This window comes from Falco punctatus (assembly GCF_963210335.1).
Source record: "Falco punctatus genome assembly, chromosome: 2".
Lineage (NCBI taxonomy): Eukaryota > Metazoa > Chordata > Aves > Falconiformes > Falconidae > Falco > Falco punctatus.
Genome location: NC_137581.1, coordinates 83,836,396 through 83,852,211, shown reverse-complemented (window position 1 = coordinate 83,852,211; position 15,816 = coordinate 83,836,396). Strand labels below are relative to the sequence as shown.

Sequence of the window (15,816 nt, the reverse complement as noted above, 5' to 3'; positions counted from 1 at the left end):
GGATCGCCCGGCAGCGATGCTGTTTGTGGTGGCGGTTCAGTGGAGGGGGTGAAGGAACGGGCGCGTAATTGTCCCCTCTGTCACTGAGCAGGTGAGGGGATCCGCGGCGCTCAGGTGAAGATGAGCTCCTGTGTGCTGCCTAAATTTTTCTTCCAGGTTTTTGCTTTAAAAAAAAATAGTCTACTTATTATTACATTTTATTGCGTGACTATAAAAGAAAGGAGTAAATGCTACAGGCTGAGAACCACTTAGAGAAAGTAGTTTGGGCTACCAAGTAGTCACTGAGTGCAGCCAGCCACTGTGCATTTCAGCGTGCCGATGCGGGGCTGCACCGCGAGGAACAGTTAGCTGGGGATTCTGCACCCCAGAGCAGAGTTTTGGAAAACCTCGGGGGAGCTGATGAGCGGTCAGCCCCGGGAGTAGCCCTTGACGTGAATGTGAGAAGACAGAGGAGCGGGTGGGCAAATTACCTGCGAGGTGCACAAGTGTTGTTTTGCTCTATGCACTTGGGGTGAGAGTCACAAGGTGCAGTCCACTGCAGTACATGGAACATTCGAAAGACACTTGCTGTAAAGCTGCTTGGGTCACATATTGTTTTGAATGGATCCAAAAGAAAGAAGTGATTGGATTATTGTCTAGAAATGTCACGGTGAGGAAAGGGCTCAAGAGAGGTTTACCAACATCCAGTGTTGGAAATTTGAAGTGGGACATCCTGAGACTAAAAAAGCAAGATGCAGGGTTTTTTAAAAATAATAGCACTTATTAGACTAATAAGTTTTTAAAGTTTTTCATCATTAAAAAACTTTAAACCAAGGATGTTCATTCTAAAAACAGGTCTATTTTTAACAGGATTTAGTATGGGGAAATCTTACAGGCTATATATAGGGGAGGCTGAAACAAGTGATCTTAATAAACCCCTATTGCCTCTATTAGGTGCATAGCTGGGAAAGCTGTGCCATTTCTGAGAGTACACTCTTCAGATACTCTCTGTTTCCTTACCTTTGCTCCCCCAAATTCCTTTATACTGAGAGCAGCCCTGAGAAAAAGGACTTGGGGGTGTTGCTTGACAAGAAGCTTAACATGGCCTGACAATGTGTGCTTGCAGCCCAGAAAGCCAGCCATATCCTGGGCTGCATCAAAACAAATGCGGGCCATCAGGTCGAGAGAGGGGATTCTTCTGCTCTACTCTGCTCTTGTGAGACCCCACCTGGAGTACTGCATTCAGCTGTGGGACCCCCAACATCAGAAGGACATGGACCTGTTGGAGAGAGTCCAGAGGAGGGCCAGGAAGATGCTCAGAGGGCTGCAGCACCTCTCCTATGAAGACAGGCTGAGAGAGGTGGGGTTGTTCAGCCTGGAGAAGAGAGGGCTCCAGGGACACCTCACAGCAGCCTACCAGTGCCTAAAGGGGCTACAGGAAAGCTGGGGAGGGACTTTGTACAAGGGCATGTAGTGACAGGACAAGGGGAGGTGGCTTTGAACTGGAAGAGGGTAGATTTATATTAGCTGTAAGGAAGAGATTCTTCACTGTGAGGGTGGCACATCACTGGCACAGGCTGCCCAGAGCAGCTGTGGGTGCCCCATCCCTGGCAGTGCTCCAGGCCGGGCTGGATGGGGCTGTCAGCAACCTGGTCTGGTGGAAGGTGTCCCTGCCCATGGTAGGGGGGTTGGAACTAGGTGATCTTTAAGGTCCCTTTCAACCCAAACATTCTATGATTTTATGGAATCGATGGTTAGCCTTTTGCTATATGCTTTTCTGTGTATATCTATATGAATTATTCCCCAAATGCAATTAAATCCAGGGGTCTCTGTGCTTCTGTTTTGCATCTAGGTGATTATAGTGAAGATCTGTAAGGTGAGAGTTGCTGTTCACAGATCTGAGTAGTTTGAGGAATGTGGTTTGTAAGGCTGGAGGTATGGGTACGACTTCCAGATGGTATTAGTGTGATTAAACATTTTAAGTGATTTAACATGTTAACATTTCTAAGCTGTCTCCAGCACTATGCTTACTGTTAAGAAATACTTATTAACACATTTTGACTTCTATAGACTTCATGGTAGTTGAAATCCTAAGTTATTTAACCAAAATTCTATGTGAGTTTTGGGTTGTAGCTGTATGGTTTAGAGTGGAAAAACAGCAGGTATGAAGGATCTCATTAAACAATTTTCTGTGTGACATTGCAGTCATCTAGTTGTTTGCCTGTCTGCAAAACATGTTCTTATTATATGATGTTCTAAATCTCCTTATCAAGAGAGATTGATTTCTTATCTGATGATTAACAGAACTGTCTGTTGGTAAGACATTTGGTCTTGCAGGGTGGGAGGGAGGAAGGGAATCCATTTGATACAGCGATGGCTGAAGGCAGCTGCAGTGCAGGATTGCTCTGTGACTGAGCACTTTGCTTCCCAGTTCTTTATTGCTATTGCCTTGCCTACATTTACTCTGCCTTCTAATCAAACTTCCTTCATACCGGGGTAAACATGTTGATGTGTTGTCCCAGAGCCTGGAAACTTAGGAAAGCAGAATAGGTAAGAAAGCTGAAAGAGCCGACCTTGAAGAACAGTGTGGACCTGAGTCTAAGGGCGGTAGGTAGGAGGTATGTATATTTGTGGTAGGCACAGGAAGCTGATGTGTGCATATTTCTTTTTGGATCTTTAGAATAGTTTTTCTCATTTATTTATATAGATTTCATAATTTTATATATATATATATATAAACATACATGTAAAGTGTGTACCCATGAACATAACATACATATATGCCAATGAGACCAAACAGCCTGGCTCTGCTGCAAAACAAAGTCTTTTTAAGCCTGTATCTTAGTCTGCCCTGGGTGTGACCAAGTGGACCCATTCTGTGTGGCTTTCCATATGCTGGGACACAGCTTCAGAGCAGAATCAATTGCTCAGGAAATGCATTTATCTGGATTTTTTATGGTTACCTCAGCCTGCACTGAAAATTCTGCATAATTCAATTACTACAATCTATACCCTTTATTTTCAGTGTAACTTTTCCCTGGGTGTGCTTTTTGTATTGCTTAGAAATGTAAATGGATATCAGAAATGAAACAAAATTCCATCATGTTTTTTACTGTATTCCACAGATGAGTATTAACAGGAATCTCCTTAAATGAGCATTTTATTTATTTACTTTTAAGGAGTTGCTTTGCATCTTCAGTGCATCTCTGGAATATTTAAATTATCTGGGGCATCCCTCTTGTTGACATACAAGTTCTCTTTTTCAGTTGCTCTGTCTTGGTTCTAGATGAATTTGTCCTAGTGTTTCTTTGTGAGAGATTACCTTTCACCACAGCCATTTCACATGAGGGAGACTGGTTTTAGGAGGGATGGCATTGTACATTGGGGTAATTTGTGATCTGAGTGCAGCTGAGCTTATTAATGTGTCTCCACTGGGACTCTGGTAACTTTTGGATTGGACTAATATTTCACCTGTACAGCCTGGCAAACTGGAAGTAGCAGTGTATCAGCAGATGGGAGGAAGACATATTCAGAGCATGAATGTCGCCAAGTTTTTATATAATGTATTACAGGGGTGGGGACAATGCAGGAACTGTATACAGCCCCAGCGCATATCCAGGGGTTGAACAGGAGAGTGGAGCTTGAATGAAATGTTTCTTTTATATGTATGGTATGGAACTTGCAGGGTATTATCTGAATACCATGGAAGCAAATGTCCATGGTGATGGGAACATTGTTTCTGAGGATTCTGTTAGACAGATTTCTGGGAGGAAGCATTGTTTGAAAGCAAGCCATTTGTCATTTGCAGATGTATTTTTCATTTGCAGTTACTATATGGCACAGTTGATGGCTTTTTGAGCGCTTGTGTGTGGGTTGAACCTGAACTTGTCTCCTTACTTCTGAGGGCACTGCAGAACTGTACAAAAAGTCAGACTTGGGAAAAGAAGTACTTTAATTGCTTCTAAAACCTCATTCCTTTTCCTGAATCATGGCACAAAGTCCTTAGTGCCTAATGGGTTGGGGAAGAGAAAAATCAAGTGTATAAGGAACTGAATTCCCATTCTCACAATATTAAACCTGCTCATGATAATAAATAGGCTAATGACGCTAAGGATGGCGAGTGCTTATACATACGTATGACTTCAGGAAGCTAAGAGAAGTGTGCTATACATTCAACTAAATAAAGATATGGTGTGGGAATTAGTGTCCATTCACTGTAGGCACCAGTGCAGCGATGATAGTAACTGCATTATGGAGTGTGTTAACATGGACAGGCAAGAACTTGAACTGTGACTGGGAATGGGGAATCTTCATCCTGTGTAAAGTAATCCAGAAGACTGGAATGTGATGTGAGTATTCTTGAAACCTGTAGGTTTGAAACATATTTGGGTTTTACATTGGAGATTATTAGTAAAAAATTGCAATATGGCTGCCTGCAGTGAAACGTTGCATTGCGGAAGGTACTTTTTCTAACAGCTTTTTCTACACTAGCTGTTGTTTACGTAACATTTTTTACAGTTGCCAACTATAAAACAGCTTCTTTGACTTTTGTCGTGGTCTGGAGTTAAAGTACAAATATATACTTCTCCAGGAGTATGTCTATTGTGTGGCTCTACAGATATATTTAAAGAAGACTTAGATGGTAGAGTACTGAAAACATCGATTTTGGCATCTTTATCCAGATTAGAGCCCTCTTCATTGTTATTACCAATGTTAAGTTTTAGAGGGGAAAAATAACAAGGCCATAGCTAAGCTTTTAATAGGACTGTAGTTTTTAACCCTGTATGGATTTGAAATCCTTGCTGTGAGAACAGTATGGGAAAGTGGGATGCAGTTAGGAGAAGAAAAATGATTAATGCACTGGACAATAATAATTTATTAGGTAAGACTGCAAACTAATCAGGGAGAAGGCTATACCCTCTTGGTGTTTCCTGCTGTGAAATGATTATCGCAGCAAAGAAAGGTGGAGAAGTATGAGTAACCTTACTCACCCCAGCACCAGCCAGATGACAGTCATGTTTGAGCAGGAGTGCCCTGAAAGATGGGTGTGAGGGATTCTGCACGCCATGGTGCTGCTGGTGTATTTGTAAACACTGTGCTTTCGTACAGCCTTTCTAAGTGCAGAACCTGGATGGAGGCCATTTAAGGGAATTTAACTGCACATTCTCCCAGTATTTGGGCTGTCAACATTTCACACTAGATATAATATGCCTTTGCATTTCCTCTTTTTCCTGAATGTCTTCAGGCAGGGGTTTATTTTGAGTATGATTGTGAGAATCTTGAAAAGAATTGTTTAAACAGTATCATCCATGATAAGGCACAAGTCCCCCTTGACCAAACCTTTTCTTAAGTTTTTGTTGTTGTTGTTGTTTTGTTCTGGTTCTTTTTTTTTGTGAGACAAGCTCTGATTTAGCAGGAATTTGGAGCTTGCCCTGAAACTGCTTTGAACCATGACCTTCCTTATGATGTTTCATTTCTGTTGTGGAAGGAAGCAGAAACATCCCAACTCTTTGTGGGACATGAGCTTTAAAAGTGCATATTCTCAATTAAGTGTTTAAATAATGAATTTAAGATTGTTTATATCTGAGTTGAAATTATGAGCTCACTTCTAATTAATTTTGTGCAAACGTTTTAATGTTAGTTTACGACACCTTGTTTCCAAATATGAGAAGACTGGGTTTGGAAGTAAAAGCAATTAAGACATGATACCTGCGAAAGTCTCCACTGATTTAGTGAGGATAATGCTGATGATTGCTACAGGTGTTTCTAATGGTGTAATTTTTCAGAATAAAGTTGGATTTTGAGGAAAAGAAATGTTGTAAAGGATTTCTGTTCCTTGCCCACATCCTTCAGCTTCCGATGAGATTGTAGATGGTTTTGATTGACAGTCTACAATGGCCATCTACAATGGCTGTAGATGGTCATCTACAGTGGCCTGACCATTGTCGAAGCCTGGATGTTGCTCCGGTAGCACCACTGTGTGAGAAAAGGGAATTCAGCTACAGTTTACCTCCCTGCGTGAATCAGGGCTGCACAACATCCAGTAGCAAAACCTGTGAATCAGCACAAGGTGCTGTATTTAAGTTCATCACTTTTCAGAACAGAATTAAGTCTTGGGCATATTTAGAAAAAAACTACATATTTGATGCTTTTACACTTAAGAGTAAGACCTGTGGTTCAAAGATAGTGATGTAGAATTGTCTTTCAGTTTGCCACCTTCTGAAGATTGCTCTTTCTCTCCCAGACTCAAGATTGAAGGAATTGCTCCTGCATAAAAGCAAAAAAAAAAAAAAAAAACAACCAAAAAAACAAACCCAAAAAGAGCTGTGAGTTTTGTTTTACCTTGCTTTAAAACTCTTTGCCTTCTACTGCTTTACTGAAATGACCTGGCTGAAAGTCCTCTTTCTGAGTAAGTGCAGTCTGTCTTCTGGCTCTTTCCTGTGCCTGCTGCCATCATGAAGGTTCTGGCTTCGTTGAAGCTCTGCACTCATTCACATGTTGGCTTCTAATGAGATTGATCTGAGTCAGTGCTGTTACTACATTATTTTCATTAACTTAATTTTATACACACTGCAGATCAATTCAGAGACTTACTATGTCTGTAGCATGTCACCTTAAAATGTATAGCAATATCACAAATGATGCTTTATTAGTCTGACCTTTCTCCCTTTATTTGAAAAAGTAATGTTAGAAAAGGAATAACTGTCTCTTAACCTTAAATCTGGGCAACATCATATTTCATTCGATACCGAAAACATAGCAATCAGACAACATAGGATGGATTGCAAGTTTGTTTGGGGGCGGGTGTGTGTGTCAATTTGTATCACTAGCACACAAACAGCTGGATTTGAAAACCCCATGAATTAATAAAAAAAGAGAGAACTTCAAGTGCACAAGCTATTTGTGGTAGAATAGTTTATTGTAAGTACTGTGTGTAGTACGTAGTTTTTTGATTGCCCTGTGCTCAAAAGCTAGAAGTAATCGAAGTCTTGTTTGATACTCTTTGTCTTTTGACTTGATACAATCCTTCTGATTCTGCTTGGAAGTAGATGGCACCTGATGTATAAACTTGCACTTTTTTTGAAGCTGCCTTTATTTTTTACATTCTCCAAAATGCCTCTCTTGACCTTCTGGTTCTTGTTAATGGTGAAGCAATGAGACCAGGTTGAAGTTTATCATTGTGACATTTGAGGAACAGAGGAACGGCAAGAGGAACAGGATGATGTATCACCACATGGCAGTCTCCTGCAGCTAGGGATGTGACTTTCTGTTTTTTAATAGGGAATTCAAATGACAAAATAACCAGTAACAAGGCAGGGATTGCTAAATATAGCAGAGTTGCTTGCCTTGCTGTTGTCACTGGTTTTGCAGTGGAGATACTTTTCATTTACGTAAGTGCAAGCTGAAGCCAGAGGGAAAAATGACAGAGTAGTTTTTTCCCCCTTCAGGTGTCAGAGTGCTCTGTCCCTCCTGTCGTCTCATTGCATCTGGTGAAGATGCAGTGATGTTTGGCAGAGAAGATGCTGGGGCCTACTGCATGCCCCCAGGTGGCTGGATCACACCACTGACTTTGGGAGGGAGGAAAGCACAACCGTGAAATGGGTCAAGGCAATAAAAGACACTTAGAAGTTCAACATTAGAGTTCAACTACAGAAAGCTGTGGCTTTGTTCAAGAAGAATGAATATGTGTATGAACATACACATAGAAAACTCTCTCAGATTGATTCACAAGCAGAAATTTTTTGTTAGGTAACTATGCAAATGTCTTCAGACAGTTATGCTTGAGGACAGCAATGAAGTAATGCTCAGTTATTAGTGCATAAATTATGTGTGAGAGAAGGCTGAAAGCTTTCTTTCCATTACTGCAAATATTCTTGAGCCTTGTTTTCAATGTAAGATCCCTCATTGTTATTTTTTCACTTTTGTCTTTCCTCCCCAAAACAAGCAAACAAAAACCACCTGTAAATCGTAAAGGATAAAATACATAGCAAGACAGTCTTTCAGTATTGTAAGCAGATATTTGAACAACATTTGGGGAAAGAAAGCACTAAAACTACATACATGAGGTCTTAGAAGTGTGTTATGTTTGTGTTCCTGGGGATAAATAATTCTGGCATCCTTTTATGGGACTGTAAGGTGTTGTCTTTTATTGTAATGCTAACGTTCATACCCAGATAGCAGGTTTTGGGCAAGAGAGTAGCAGCAGAAGGATTATGCAGTGTCATGTCTCAAGGGGCAATAGGGAATAAGCAGGAGGCCAGTGACAGCAGTCTGGAGTTTTTTGTGGTTTGCCAGTGAACATGGATAGTGCAAAAAGAACATGGTCCAAGTGCATGGCCCCCTAAAAATAAGGAGAATCTTTTAATTGGTCAAAATTAGCATTCAAGCAAATGTTTCTGAATTATCCAGATGCCATTTACTTTTGTATTATAAAATTTCTGCATCCTTAAATTAAGGTGACCATATTCTTTGCATTAACTATTAATACATTACTACTTTTCTGTTATTATTTAAGGAATCCCACAATGTTGATCCATCCAACTTATTACTGCTGCACCTCTGGTTAATACCTGCTGGAGTCTGAGGATGTTGATTTATAAATACACGGCACAGTACACCATAATTTTGGCTTTCTGCCTGTGGGTTTTGTTGTGCTGCAACAGTATGATCTTCAGTAGTAGAGGCTGACTTCTCTAACTATGTTTGGAAACCCTCTCATATAAAGAAATGTAAATGGAAGATCAGCATGAGACAATGTATAGAAAAAGTTGAGCAGTAACGATCATGACATTGTCATAATGAATTGCTGTGCGGTACCTGAGCTGTCCAGATATCTCTAGAAATAAATGGAAATTTTACCAGTTAAGCTTCTTGGGTAAAAAGGTGTGCAGTGATTCTAGCAGAGGAAGAGCATGCTTTAATGTGCTCAGGGACCGTGCTGGCTTATTGCAGCTACCTGAGACCTTCCCTCCCCCCCCCCCCCCCCCCCAACTATTGTAATAAAACATATTCAAGTGTGAGTTTGAGGGAAACTAAGAATGGAGCTGAACCCACCTGAACAATATAATGACAATTCTTTTTCCTCCAACAGAGCCACCTCAGTTTATGTTACTGGAGGAGATGGATCCCTGTATGTAAAGCAGTTTAAGCTGGGCTCTCTTTTCTCCTGAAGAGTTCTGTCTGGCACAATGGATGAAGGGAGTGCTTTTAGTGTCCTTCCACACACAAATTTAAATGGTTAATTCCCTCATACATGGACACTCATATATGTGCACCCCTACACATCTGGAAATCTGCTGGAGGCTGGTAGTTCTCAAGCTTATATGAAAATTCAAATTGTGTGAAATTGAGATATGCGCGTGTTCGTGGGGGCAGATTTTAATGACAAGCTTGAAAAATCAAAGTAGGCTTTCCAACATTTCTGGTAGTTCTGAACTGGAACAAAATCTATACAGAATAGGTTTGAGTAGGTTTTATTCTAGAGTGAGTTTAGAACAGAATGATTGTTGCAGTCACAATGGTTGAAACACAGAGAAAATAATTGCCTCAAGCTCTAGCAAAACCAGATCATTTTTCATAGCTGTTTTTTTCACCCTTAGAGTCTTTTTTCCAGCCCCCTGTACAATAGTTCTTCACACTCTTATTCCAGTAGAACACCAAGGCTACTTTACCAAAACACTCTTATGCCTTCCCCACACTGAAAGGCTGCAGGTATATGTGTCTGGAGACGTCTCAGGGCAGGGGAAGCTGTGACAAAAGGCAGGGTGCCCGCTTACTGCAGGTGAGCAGTCAGCCAAGCTGAAAACAGCAGAATAGCATTTAAGGTTTACAACCATTAACCGTGATATTTTGCAGTGAGGTTTCATGACCTATGCTAAGTGCAGTTTTTCATGTTCTCTGAGAGCAAAGCATAAGCGTGCTCACATTAGGTCAGAAAAAAGGCGCAGTGAGGCTGGTGTTTCTGACTATGAAAGAACAGAAGAAATGGGGCAAATACCGAATAGCTTCATTTTCCTTCCCACAGTTCTCTATAACCCCGTAGCTAAATGGATCCAGTGACCCTGTGCTTCCTCAGTTATGTTTGTATCTGAACTGTTGCAGTTAATAGACCCAACAGAAGTCTAAAAGTTAAAGCGAGAGCTCTACATTTTGTGAAGCCTCCTGAATGCAGTTTCTTTATTGATACCCCAGGGTATTCGTCTTACCTTTCAGTACCTTGCTCTCTCAATCTACCCATTTAATTAACATTTAAACCATTTATAGTATTGACCTAGACAAGAAAGTTATCAAATGCATTATATGTTTTGGTGTGTGGTGTTTCTTCTTTTTGCTAAGCAAATAGTTTCAGCTCTTCCAGAAACCTCAGTTTCATTGCTTAGGGGGTGACACAGTTGTTTATGGAAAAGTCTTGAAAGACTGTCCATTCTGATAAGGGTGAGAACAGATGGAATTAATTGCTTAAGGTATATTGTAAGTGGCATAACCAGCAATTCTTATACATCAGGTTGCCCAATATGTCTTGCATGTTGGGTGTTTTTCATTTTGAATTAATTTTATTTTGTGGCTTGGGTGGGGTTTTTTCCATCCCATTCCCCCAGAATCAGCGCAAATTTGACCACTGGGAAATTTCTGTCTTCGTGTATTTGGTATCTCTAGCAAGTCTTTATCAAACTTGCAAGAGCTATGCCTTCCTCCACAAGCTTAAAATGTGCTTTTAAGAAGACAGATTGTAACAGCGTCTGCAAAAAGAGAACCCCTGATAGGAAATGCTCCCTATCCTGTTTCTTAAATTTTAAGTCCCCGTCCTACAGCTTGTATATGAATTTGTGAAAATGGAAATCGTTACATCTATGACAAAGTAAATGTGGTGGGCTATTTTTCTTGCTTGTTTCGGAAATTTTAGCTAGAACATGTCCCAAAACATCAGTGTGAGTACCATGGAAAATTTCATCTCTGATAGGTAACTTGGCAAATTGTTAGGAAAATGACCTTTCATAATGGAAAAAATATTTGTTAGTTTTAAATGAAGAGGCTTCCTGGCCCACCTAATGTTACATGCAAACCAGGAAAGAAGGGACCCTATTTGCCACAGGAAAATGGAGGACTTCAGCAATTTGACATAACGTGTGCATTTTAATGAGATGTCTGGTATATGCATAATACCAGAGAGCCTCATGATCCTTGATATATTTTCCCTCGAGATAACCTCTTGAGGCAGGAGAAGAGGTTCTCCCTGTATTGGCTGGCAGCTGCAGTATGGAGAATTTCAGAGATTTGCTGTGGTTTGCGTGCAGTGGAAACAGTTTTTTCTCAGTAGCAGTCTGCTGTTCCTCTCAGAGGATTATCGCTTTTTTGTATTTTTACATGGTGAAAGAGATTCTTGTGAGCAGTGGTGGACTGCTGATTAACATGATAAAGTATCACAGAACAAAAGTGTTTAAGAAACTTTTTGAGGATTTTTGGATTTTATAATAATTTAAATGGAAATTACTTATATAGATGGAACTTTAAAAGTTTCTATAATAAATTACTGACGAGACATGATCTGATTGAAGGGCTAGAGTGAGCCAAATAATACTAAACCTGTCTGATCTTTAAATGCCTTTAAATGAATTGTCGTAAGCTTTGCCTGATACTACAGGAGAAGTGAATACTGGAAAAGCTGATGGAAATTTCAGAGAGCTCAGCACAAGCAAGATGTCAGAGCAGGTAAATTGACAGATGGATTTTGAGAAGTTTCATGTGTTATGTATTCCCCAGCGTTCTGGTGAACTTGACACTGAGCCCTACTTAACCAGTTCTGCAGCAGCATGGAAAATTAGTAATCTGAGTAATCTGTGTCCAGAAATTAAGTGGTCACTTAGTCCTGATTTTTCATCTACTCCAGGCTAGAGGGCATGTTTCAGTGTCTAAAAGCATTCAGATATTTCTGTTCCTTTTGTCTCCACAGTGGGTTGTGAATGATCTTCTTGTCAGGTGGTTTGTAACAGCAGTAAGATCTGCATTCAGTACATCTAGGATCAGTGGATTCATATATTAAACCAATTTTATTCCACGCCTAGAGACCCGGAAATCTAACTGTGCCTCTCCTTTTGCCTTCATGGGTAGGTCTTCCCTGTTTCCAAACATTTGGACTGAGTGTAAACAACTAAGCTGTTTTTTTTTTAAATTTAAACACAGTATTTTTCAGTATCCTGGCTTACTCCCTTCACAAACAATGAGGAGAACATCCTACGGGTGAGATCATCTCCCATTCAGCTCCTCAGTGATTAGCCAGCGACAGCCTCTGGCTCAGTCTGCCTGTAGTCCCAGAAAAATGCCAGTCTGACTCAGTGAAACAAACTGAGTTTTGCTCACATGTGGGCAAGGTGTCCTTGGCCCAGGCCACCTCCAGACCTCTGCTTTCTCTTCTTCTGATGTGCGGGCTTGTGTCTGTTGTTGTGTCATGGGAATGCATACCTGTGTCTTGAGCCACGGGATGGATGCTGCCTGTGCACACCAGGTTGTTTGGAAGGATTGGATCTGCACAAGGAAACTACATCTGGGGATTTGGCTTCCTAGTGGGCTACGAGGTGCAGCACAACAGATTTTATCCTCCCCTATTATCTCATCTGCCCGGTGTGTGATGAGCTGACTAGCTGCATTTACTCATGCAAGTTCACAAGTTGAGGGAAAGCACTTGCATTACTATGAAGGAGAAATAACGGTAAGGGAGCCCAAGGTGGGAGCTGAATGACTCTTATACGTGAGATTTGACAGGTCTGCATCTCTGATGGTAAAGTTCCCCTCAAAAAAGGTTGCTGCTACTGAGAAATAAGGTCATGGCTATAAAGTAGTAACTTAATTCCTTTTTGTGGGAATTCATGTTGCACCTGCATTCAAGCTGTATGCAGAAAATGTGATTTTTCAGGTGACACTGGAAGAACTGTGGGCAAGACTCGCATAAAAGGCTTAACTGTGGTTTGGTTTTTCATTAATGTAATGAATTGAATCTTAGAATAACCTTTTGTACTGATGCATGTGAAACTAAAAAATTAATTCTCTGAGGTTTTAAGCAGTGCCTGTAGCCCATTGCAGTGGTGGGCCATTAAAATCCTGTCGTAGCTTGAAAAAAAGTAAAAATATATCACCACTTCTCTGTGTGCACACCAGTCCTGCAAAGTTTGTTTGTTTATTTATTAATTTTTGCATCTGGTTGAACTTTCATTATCTTTGTGCATTCAGTCTTTTGGTGTACTGCTAGCATCATTGAACTACACAGTAGAGAGAGACCATCCACTCATTTTCCACAGATTAGTGACCATTACTGTAGTATAATTAAACTTTGTGTATATCTCTATTAGTTTATCACATCTACTGGGTAACAGAGCGAAAATACATCAGAGTTAGTTTATCGTGTCTTGGTCATAAAATCCAATGATCTAAAGATGGATCCTTTTCATAGGAAAGTACATTTCAGCCTGTGCCCCTTTTCCTTCCCCCCACTATGCATTGGAGAATGTGCCCAAGCTCTAATTTAATTCAAGGAAGGCTTAAACTTTTGTTGTTGCTTGATGAAGTAGTATCCCCTGCTTGAATGCCAAGTTTCCTTACGGCAGGAAACCTTACTGAGGGTGTTATATGCAAACAGCTCTGCATCCTGTGGTCTCTCCACAAATGCTTGAATTCATACTGTGTGTGACCTATGGACCAGCATAACTGCACCGCAGAGCTGCGTGAGCAAACGGGCTGCTAAGCAATACTGAATTAAGTTAGAAAGTTCTTCCATCTGCCATTCTGTATTGTTTGGAAATGTACCGTGCTTCCATTTTTAAGAGACTATTCAGTATGGCAACAGGTAGTTTATTTATAAATTTAAGATGTGAAGGAGTGGAGGGAGGAAGGCTGAGGCCAAATATATTTGCTAAAAAGAGTTTCTAGGACTCATCATTTAAGAGGGGAAGGAACTGCCCTTTCTATAGGTGATCTAATTTATTATTTGAGTAAATTCTTGCAGTAATGGATTAAAGTACTAAAGACAATTTTGTCTTCAGACACTATTTTTAACAAGTATGTAACACTGAATGACCCCTATAGAGAGAGTCTAGGTTCATAAAAGGGGTCAGGATAGCCTCTGTTCTTCTTGGGGTTGGTCTGTAGTTTTTTGGATTGAGTTTGAAACAGCTGAGAAGTAAAAGGTTCAATAATTTGTTACTAAGCACGCAGTCCCCTCAGATTGGAGGGGAATATTTTATCTTTTGATCTGCTTTTAATAGCCTGAGGTGTGTTCTTTACGAGGGTCTGCTTTTCGTTCAGTAGATCATGTGTGACAAATGCAAAGCTATGTTGTTTGTTGTTAGCTTCTGGTTATATTGTCTGCTTTCAAACAGCAGTTTGAAACTGTAGTGTGTTAGCTAGATTTTACTGCTTCATCATGAGCATTATATGCCCTAATAACATTCGATCTAACTTCGAATTTTTGGGGTTTGATTTTGCATCCTTTTAGAAAAAGCTTATATAAACAAAAGCTTATAGAAACTTATATTCCTTAATGTCTTCCAAGAAGATGTCATCTCACAGCTGGAAAGGCCATTTAGTTTCTGGGAATGGCTTTCTTAGTGTCTTGCCATCCCTTTGTTGGAAATGCTTAGATTTACAATAGTGCTTCTGCTTTTAAACAAATGTTGCAGAGAACAGTTTCAAATTTCCCGTTGGTTTTAGGTGCCCTTTTGAATTTGAATATAGAAACATAATCATGTTGCTTATAACCAGTTTTCCAGTTCATCCGTTTACATGTGTCACTATCGCTTTATATTGAATAGAATTAATTCTCTACAGCTCTGTAATGGTGTATGTGTGCACATATATAAAAATATGTAATGGGTAAATTGATTTCTTTTCCCATGAAAAAAGATGTTTTGTGGCTTTTTGGAGGGCATTGGGAAGACTTTGCAAGGAAAGAAGAGGATAAGCGAATGGCTCTTGTTCTCTGTAACAAGGTGAAGTACTTTACTTCAGGGCCTGACACAAAGGTGCTGGGAGTCCATAAGTTTCTTTAAAATCATATGGGATTATGGATGCTCAATATACTTCAAAAATGAGGCTGTCTGTAACTGGAGTGTCCAGCTTCCAAGGTACATTAAATTACCAAAGTAGTTCCCTTCCACATAAGTCCTGTCATTAACTTAAAGGATTTTTACTTTTCTATCTAAAACTTAAGATAATAAATCAAAAATACTATTTAGATCAGTGTTTGTAAGGCACTTGGATACATATGTACAATATGGTAGAAAAAGTTGAGTCTTTTATTAATTCTGCATTCAGGAGTGAGAAAATGTGCCACAAATGAGGCATGGGCTATGTACGGAATGGTGAAATTTTGGGCATTTACCTTGCCTTTATCTTTCCTGTCTTGAATGGAACAGGAGTCCTATGGAAAATAACATTTGCGATTGCGTATTTTTAAAACTTTCTCCTATTGCTAAGTGAGGGGAATAAAAATTGATACATTTTTAAGGTGTTGAACAGCTGAAAGTCTAAACAAGCTGAAGGCTGTGCCTAAGACTTTATGGCTTAGAGTGTTTTATTTTGTTTCTTGAAGAATTCCAGGAATAGCATTCACAATACAGCAACAATGGCCTTAGGGGTTTTGTGCACGCACACAAGCTTAGTTGCTGAGGGTTGGAGTAGTTTTGATATTCACAAGTGGTAAAGGCAGGAATTGTTATGGAATATTAACTTGGGATGATCAGAAGGTGTTTTTGTCAAGACCTTTTTTTGTTTGCATTTATTTACCCTGGTTTCTGGGAACATTACTTTAGGGGCATTAAATCTATCAGAAAAATATGTGTGTTTGAG

The 15,816-nt window shown here is 40.0% G+C and overlaps 1 protein-coding gene across 2 annotated transcripts in view; it reads left to right on the top strand.

The window, feature by feature from the left end:
• SYTL5 (synaptotagmin like 5) overlaps positions 1 to 15,816 on the top strand; it is a 114,682-nt gene that overhangs the window by 16,587 nt on the left and 82,279 nt on the right. The gene's annotated exons all lie outside the window — the stretch shown is intronic.